This window comes from Heptranchias perlo, chromosome 19 (assembly GCF_035084215.1).
Source record: "Heptranchias perlo isolate sHepPer1 chromosome 19, sHepPer1.hap1, whole genome shotgun sequence".
NCBI lineage: Eukaryota > Metazoa > Chordata > Chondrichthyes > Hexanchiformes > Hexanchidae > Heptranchias > Heptranchias perlo.
Window position 1 is genome coordinate 13,072,746 of NC_090343.1, and position 9,506 is coordinate 13,082,251.

Below are 9,506 nucleotides of genomic sequence, written 5' to 3' on the forward strand. Positions count from 1 at the left end.
CCAACAGCTATCTCACAGCAAAGCAGTAGACTGACCTGCGCTACCCTGCGGTGAGTCCTGAAATGGATCCCTTCCCCTCCTATCCCATACTACGGAATGAGGAGGTCTGGAATGGGTCATTTTTTTGTCTTTTAGTGCCAGGAGCATATGTTGGGAAAATTTGGGGGCCGGGTAGTGGAGCTCTGCAGCTGAGCACTAAAGGTGAAAACTGTATCCAATAAGTGCTTCCTGAATACACAATATAATTTCTACTATGTTAAACAGATTTGTTTCATGTATTTAGAATCATAGAATCATAGAAGTTTACAACATGGAAACAGGCCCTTCGGCCCAACATGTCCATGTCACCCAGTTTATACCACTAAGCTAGTCCCAATTGCCTGCACTTGGCCCATATCCCTCTATACCCATCTTACCCATGTAACTGTCCAAATGCTTTTTAAAAGACAAAATTGTACCCGCCTCTACTACTGCCTCTGGCAGCTTGTTCCAGACACTCACCACCCTTTGAGTGAAAAAATTGCCCCTCTGGACCCTTTTGTATCTCTCCCCTCTCACCTTAAATCTATGCCCCCTCGTTATAGACTCCCCTACCTTTGGGAAAAGATTTTTACCATCTACCTTATCTATGCCCCTCATTATTTAATAGACTTCTATAAGATCACCCCTAGACCTCCTACTCTCCAGGGAAAAAAGTCTCAGTCTATCCAACCTCTCCCTATAAGTCAAACCATCAAGTCCCGGTAGCATCCTCGTAAATCTTTTCTGCACTCTTTCCAGTTTAATATCCTTTCTATAATCGGGTGACCAGAACTGTACACAGTATTCCAAGTGTGGCCTTACTAATGTCTTGTACAACTTCAACAAGACATCCCAACTCCTGTATTCAATGTTCTGACCAATGAAACCAAGCATGCTGAATGCCTTCTTCACCACCCTATCCACCTGTGACTCCACTTTCAAGGAGCTATGAACCTGTACTCCTAGATCTCTTTGTTCTATAACTCTCCCCAACGCCCTACCATTAACGGAGTAGGTCCTGGCCCGATTCGATCTACGAAAATGCATCACCTCACATTTATCTAAATTAAACTCCATCTGCCATTCATCGGCCCACTGGCCCAATTTATCAAGATCCCGTTGCAATCCTAGGTAACCTTCTTCACTGTCCACAATGCCACCAATCTTGGTGTCATCTGCAAACTTACTAACCATGCCTCCTAGATTCTCATCCAAATCATTAATATAAATAACAAATAACAGCGGACCCAGCACCGATCCCTGAGGCACACCGCTGGTCACAGGCCTCCAGTCTGAAAAACAACTCTCCACAACCACCCTCTGTCTTCTGTCGTCAATCCAATTTTGTATGAAATTGGCTACCTCACCTTGGATCCCGTGAGATTTAACCTTATGTAACAACCTACCATGCGGTACCTTGTCAAAGGCTTTGCTAAAGTCCATGTAGACCACGTCTACTGCACAGCCCTCATTTATCTTCTTGGTTACCCCTTCAAAAAACTCAATCAAATTCGTGAGACATGATTTTCCTCTCACAAAACCGTGCTGACTGTTCCTAATCAGTCCCTGCCTCTCCAAATGCTTGTAGATCCTGTCTCTCAGAATACCCTCTAATAACTTACCCACTACAGATGTCAGGCCCACCGGTCTGTAATTCCCAGACTTTTCCCTGCCGCCCTTCTTAAACAAAGGCACAACATTTGCTACCCTCCAGTCTTCAGGCACCTCACCTGTGTTAAACTATAGTCCATTAACAAAGATATGTGCATGCAGCACTTAATGTGATGCTGAAGGAACTAGATCTGGCACATGTATGGAGATTGGTCCTGGAGTTTCAGGTTAATTTCGAGGAGGCAATGATTTATCTTATTTCTTCAATATTGATTTCAAGAATTCCTTTTTAAATCACTTTCTTGATCACTGAGTAAGTAGATATCAGTAAGGGAATTCTGGCTTAATTAAATTAATTTTTACTGCCCTTTGTGGCAAGGTTGGTAGCGGTTTGTAGCACTGGATGTGACCTCTTTGATGTTCCATTGAAACACTATTTGGTGACCTCCAAGCAACTGGGCAAGAATATGCCATGAAGTGCTCAACATTACACATTTATTGCTACAAATAGGGTTGGACTGCTGTCTCAGGAGAAGGAAACTGCAGTGGGCTGGACTGCCTGCACTCCCTGGCAAGCGAGACTGCAATAAAACCCCAGGTGAGGAAGGCTATAATAAGCCTTAGGTAGGACCTTCCTGTTCCTTCAAGTGAGGGATGAGCTTACATTTTTACTGCCCTGCCTTCCAGGTGAAAGGTGGATCTAGTAAGATGAGGGGTTCTCAATGGCAAAATGAACAGAGATATATCTGTTTTCCAGCATCTTTCATCCTTAAATGGAATGCAACACAAAATTTGTCTTAAAACCATAACTAAAATCTTTCCATGTTTAGGAACAGAGTTTAGAACGTGCATTTGAAATACAGATGACTTGTTACAAACGGTTATAAAAGAAAATATTTGATATATGATGACAAAAACAGTAAACTTCATTACTATAAAGGAAATTATTCCTGACCTTTTTTAAATAATGTAATACAATATTAAATGGCCATAGGTGTTAGTTTAAATTAATCTTCATTTTGGCACTAGGACAGACAGTGATTAATGTCAAAACTATCACAAGTTGCTGCATGAGGTGATTTGTTGCTATTTGTACAGCATTTAAATAACTTGAGAAGTGAAACCTGACTAATACCAAGGATGTTAAGACAGTATTTGGGGTGAGTTTCAGGTTAATTTCGAGGAGGCAATGATTTATCTTATTTCTTCAATATTGATTTCAAAAAATGTAGGGGTGCTGTAAAGGACTACACCACAGGGTGGTACAACGTAGGATTATGTCCACAATGCCCAAAGTAATGAGTTCCTAATATCAGTTATGTCCACACGCAAACGGGGTAAAATTGGTCTTGGGCGGGTAACGCAAGACAGGCGATAGCGAATCAGCAGCCCGTTTTACACTCCGAAATTCTCTTCCAAAAATGTAACCAATGGAAGGAAGGTGCCAAGTAGAGGCCAGCCACTTTTAGAGAGGGAAAATCAGAAAGATATGGGGGGGGGAAATTAAAGTCAATAGAAAAGAAAAGCGGCGGGGTGTAAAACAAGCTGTCGATTTAGCTATTGTTCGGTTTGTGCTACTGCTGAAGAGCAATTTCAGCCCCATTCACCCTGCATTTCTCTTGTGCACCAACTGGTTGTGGTCTGAGTCACATTGGCAGAGGTTCTGAAATCGTACCCTTCATCTTGGCTGGAGTATTGTGCATTCCCTGAAGGAGACCTAAAGAGAAGGAATAAAGTGAAAACAAACTTTTAAATTCTTTGAAACAAAATATAACAGCTCACATTTATATAGTACCGTTAATGCATAATACACCTTAAAGTGCTTTACAGAGAGGGAAGAACAAATATACTTAAAAGGAAGGGACACCAACCAAGGGGGAGAGATTACGAATGGTGACAGAAAGCTTGGTCAAATAGATGAGTTTTAAGAAGGTTTTTAAGGAAGTAGAGAGGGCGGATGCTTAGGGAAGGAGCTCGAGCGAGAGAGTGGGGCCAAGACAACTGAACGCTGCCACCAATGGTGGGTTGAAAGGATAGGTAGTTGCATAAAAGGCCGGAGCCAGAAAACCGAAGGATGTGGGAGGGGATGTGAGGTTGAAGGAGATTGCAGAGGTTGGGGGTAGAGCAAGGCTATGGAGGGATTTGAAAACTAGGATGTGTTTAAATTTTATGTGTTGTGGAACAAGGAGTCAGTGTTTGAGGGTGGGGGTGGGGTGAACAGGATTTGGTGTGTGAAAGAGCACAGGCAGTTAAGTTTTGGAAAAGTTGGAGTTTATGGGAGACCATCGAGGAGGACATTAGGAGAAATTGAGTCTAGAGATAGCAAAAGTGTGAATGAGAGTTTCAGTGATGGAGAGGCTGAGATAGGGGTGGAGCTGGGCAATGTTATGGAGGTGCAAGTAAATGGTATTGGACAGGATGTGGGGGTTTCAAACTCCACTCTGGGCTGAGGAGGACACTGAGGTCTGATTAACCCTGAACAAGTAGCTAGGGAGAGGGATGGACTTGGTGGCAAAGAAGCAAAGTCAGTGGTGAGGATCGAAGATGATAGCTGTGCATACTTGTCAGATTTATTATTTCTGCAATAAAGTAGTAGAAATAATAAAATGGACAAACCTGTTAGGTCTGTCCATCTAAAAAGATGTTGAACAAGTCCAGCTTTGTCTCGCTCTTAAATATTTTTATTCATATTACCATACATAATTATATTTTTGAATTCCTCATGCCTGTAGAATATGAGATTTGTTGTGCTAGCCAGTAATCTGCCTGTCTGTAAAAACGCGTATGTTTCCTTAATAATATAAAATTGCACTCTCAGATTGTCACTAGACCTAATAGCTGACTTCCTCTCATCAAAGTCTTTGCCATGAATTTTCCTTTGTGCTGCAGTGTTTGGGTGGTATTAAAATTTGGATGGTGAACCTGCTTTGGTCAGTATTGGAGCCTGTTTATATTTTGTAATGTGGCTTAATACTCAGGAGTAATTGTTACCAATAAAGCAGATGAGAATCATTGCAACCAATTAATAAGGAGCAGGACCCCTCGGAAAGTGCTCCATTGCCATTTTCCTTCACTAAGTTGAGTTTTGAGCATGGGAAGTTCTAAGACAAGGATGAATAATTTCATTAGCAAAATGCTTACAGATGTTTTTTATGCCACTATAGACGATCATATAGTTGTTTTTTGCTGTCACATAGAAAATCATTCCAAATAACTATCAGGCAATATCTAAAGTGCCATATGATTTATATGCAACAGTGATTCAATTAAATTGACCACAGTGGAACAAGTATTACAGAAGTATAGATTGTTATTCCTAAAGGTACAGTACCCAATTATGCTTTGAAAAATATGGGATTTTCTCCAATCAATCTGATGAATTATCTGGCACAAAACAGATCAGCATATACACAGCCTGAACTAAAAGATGTAACACAGAAAGTGGAATTACTGCACACTCCTCAGAATATCCACATTCATAGGAAGTCTTTGACTTTGAAATCTGATGGGAAGCTTTTCTCTTAGTTTTTTTAACAATTTAAAAAAAAAGATACAAAACTTTTTCTGTATATCGTGACTCCCTCATTGTTGCAGTTTGGGATTTGTCCAATGCTATGTCCTCGTTCAAACAGCCTGACAACAGTTTCTGTAAATGAACTGTGTCCCTTACAATTTAAAAGCTGTCTCTTTAGTTTCTGGCTTTCTGCATAAGCATAGCCTGGGTCTAATAATTAATCCTGATTGCTGTAAATTGCTTAGTGGAATTTATGTAGGATTCCCAGTCCATCTTTAGGCTCTAAACATAGCAAATATCACGTGCTAAACCAGCTTTTCACACGCAATGACAATTAGTCAAATTTATTTACAATTAAATAATATACAGAAGCAAAAATGCTAGACATGTACCACAGGATACATTTAGTATGTTCACTAGGAGAGCAGATTTTCTTGAAATGGAACAGTCTCTTAGGGTGGATCAATTATGTAATGTTAACAGTTCAACCTTCCCTTATCCCTTGGTAAACAGAATGCAGTCTCAAGGTATGTCCCTCAAGTGAAAGATTTACCCGTGGAATGCATGAGACCAACCGCACATGGAGTTCTATGCATCTGAATGGACATCAAGGACAATGTCACTGGTTTTATACGCTTGAATTCTTTGAATGTAATCAGTTGTGATAAAGAAATCATGTGACACCACCACAGATTCTCGTAATGTTTTCTGAAATTATACCAAGAATTTGAAGAAGACCCCATGGAAAATTAATAAGAAAGTAAACAAACATTGTACCCAATTTTCATCCCTCCGCCGGGTGGATTCATGATACCAGTGCGATTAAAATAGCAGTGCAGCACTGCTATTTTAATCGCACTGCTCCCGCCAGATCTTTGGTTAACAAAAATCTATCAATCTCAGATTTAAAATTAACAATTGAGCTAACATCAACTGCTGTTTGCTGAAGAGAGTTCCAAACTTCCACCACCCTTTGTGTGTAGAAGTGTTTCCTAACTTCGTTTCTGAAAGTCCTGGCTTTAATTTTCAGGCTATGTCCCCTAGTCCTAGACTCCCCAACCAGTGGAAATAGTTTCTCTCTATCTACCCTATCAGTTCCCCTTAATATCTTGAAAACTTCGATCAAATCACCCCTTAATCTTCTAAATTCCAGGGAATACAACTCTAGTTTGTGTAATCTCTCCTCGTAATTTAACCCTTGGAGTCCAGGTAACATTCTAGTAACTCTACGCTGCACTCCCTCCAAGGCCAATATATCCTGCCTAAGGTGTGGTGCCCAGAACTGAACACAGTACTCCTCGTGTGGCTGTATGTTTATAGCTGTAGCATAACTTCTACCCACTTGTATTCTAGTCCTCTAGATATAAAGGCCAACATTCCATTAGCCTTTTTGATTATTTCCTGTACCTGTCCATGTCATTTTAATGATCAACGTACATGGACCCTTAAGTCTCTTTGGACCTCCACTGTTTTGAGCTTTGCATCATTTAGAAAGTACTCTGATCTATCCTTTTTAGGTCCAAAGTGGATGACCTCACACTTGCATACATTGAAATCCATTTGCCACAGTTTTGCCCATTCACTTAATCTATTAATATCTCTCTGTAATTTTTTTGCTTCCATCTAGACTGCTTACAATGACACCTATCTTTGTGTCATCGGCAAACTTAGATATGTGACTCTCTATCCTGTCATCTAAGTCATTAATAAATACAGTGAATAGTTGCCCCAGTACAGATCCCTGTGGGACACCACTAGTCACATCCTGCCAATTTGAGGAACAAAATTCTATTTTTGCCACACTATTAGGATTAAAATCTTCCTGAGCTAATAATCTTTTCTCCAATTGTATTTTGCCTCTCAGAGTCTTCCTCTCAGTACTATCAGACTGAAGGGGAACCAGCAGATTCAATGGATGAATTTGCAAAATCATAAAAGCAGGAATCAGCAGAGTGCTTCTTCAAGTCAGATAGATCGTTCATCCCTTTTTGTCTAACTCCCCTGCAGAGGAAGAATCATCTTCCCCCCCCACCCCCCCCCCCCAAATTTTGAGATCCCATCATTATAAGTTGGAAGTAGTTTTTCCCAATTTAAAGATATTAAATAGAAATAGAATTCTGGTGTCTCTTTGACCTGAAACAGTTCTTCATAACCTCCAAACCTCAGTGAAGTAAGTGTTCTCACTAAGGTGGATCTTGTCATTGCACTTCCTGTCTCATAATTTTGCTTTCTTAATTTCATGTTATGTCCCAAAATATAACTTGAAACATCAACAGAATGCCAACCTTTGGCTCCTAGCTTTCCATCTATGGTTTGTTAAAATGGGAGATGATGCACTTCCATATATATGCTGCAGTAGTCTATGTTGGTATGCTCATTTACTTCCTACTTAAATAGTATTAAGCAGCACTGTTTATACTGGCATGAAACCTTACATCTAAGGTATTGAGGTACAACTTCTTTAGGCTGATGTAAGTGCCACAATATTTTTTTGGCCAGGAGCAGAATGGTGCCAAAATATCATCCATCTGATAAAAGGCTATTGTAAAATACAGTTATGCTGAAATAACAGAGGACACATTGCAGGTGCTTTATACAAGTGGATCTGACTGTATAACACACGAGTGACAAAATCTTGAGTATTACATCCAGTCAGGTCCTCAAGTTGGTACTTCATAGTGGGTCTATTTTGATTTCTATCTATGTAGTAGTTATCTAACATGAGTTATTGAAATGAAAAATATGTGCATTGATTTAAATGAAGACAATTTAAGTAAATTGTAGAGGTACCATTGTATTCATTTTGGTAGATCGAATCGGGCCAGGACCTACTTCGTTAATGGTAGGGCGTTGGGGAGAGTTATAGAACAAAGAGATCTAGGAGTACAGGTTCATAGCTCCTTGAAAGTGGAGTCACAGGTGGATAGGGTGGTGAAGAAGGCATTCAGCATGCTTGGTTTCATTGGTCAGAACATTGAATACAGGAGTTGGGATGTCTTGTTGAAGTTGTACAAGACATTAGTAAGGCCACACTTGGAATACTGTGTACAGTTCTGGTCACCCTATTATAGAAAGGATATTATTAAACTAGAAAGAGTGCAGAAAAGATTTACTAGGATGCTACCGGGATTTGATGGTTTGACTTATAGGGAGAGGTTGGATAGACTGAGACTTTTTTCCCTGGAGGGTAGGAGGTTTAGGGGTGATCTTATAGAAGTCTATAAAATAATGAGGGGCATAGATAAGGTAGATAGTCAAAATCTTTTCCCAAAGGTAGGGGAGTCTATAACGAGGGGGCATAGATTTAAGGTGAGAGGGGAGAGATACAAAAGGGTCCAGAGGGGCAATTTTTTCACTCAAAGGGTGGTGAGTGTCTGGAACAAGCTGCCAGAGGCAGTAGTAGAGGCGGGTACAATTTTGTCTTTTAAAAAGCATTTGGACAGTTACATGGGTAAGATGGGTATAGAGGGATATGGGCCAAGTGCAGGCAATTGGGACTAGCTTAGTGGTATAAACTGGGTGACATGGACATGTTGGGCCGTAGGGCCTGTTTCCATGTTGTAAACTTCTATGATTCTATGATTCACGCATCGAGGGATATCTTAGTTGTAGGTGCTGATTTAGTCAGTATGCTTATTGTTGGGATTATGACCTTATGCTTTGTGGTTTTTGCAGGGGATATGAAGCAGGATGGGCTTACAGCCTGGGGCTCCAGTTTAACTCTGTTAGTTTAGTAGTTGGCAGTCAGGTCTAGAGTTGTGTGAGATCAGGGTGCATTCGGGAATCTGATGCATGATGCTGAGAATTATGGCAAATGAAAGTATATTGCCTTTCATTAGTTTTTTTTATTCGTCAGTTTTATTTTGTAACTAGTGGATTTACTCTGGCATTGATCACTGTAAGTCAGATGTTGCGCTGTTTTATAAAATATAATGCACAACATATTTTCTGCTGCTAAGATGGAGCTGTGTTTAAACTGACCTGACCCTTTAATAATTAAAGTCCTGAATTTAATCACATTTATTAAAGCAGACATTTTACCAACTCTAAGTACTTGTTGCAGAGATACTTGACAAAGGAATGAGGTAAATTAGTTTGATTTAAAAAACACTTTATATTTTTTATCCCTCATTCTATAAACCTACACCTACTGACAGTGCTAGCTTTGGGAAGCTCCATGAACTCAAGCCCTAGCCTTCCTAGAGAGGTACAGGCATCTGAGAAAAAGAGTTTAGCCACATTTTAAACACACAAAATGCTACTGTATTGGTGACTTAAATTTTTTATGTACATTTGATCATTTTTTTACATTATGTTTATTAACTTTATCTCCAACACAATACCTGAAAGGATGTTGCAA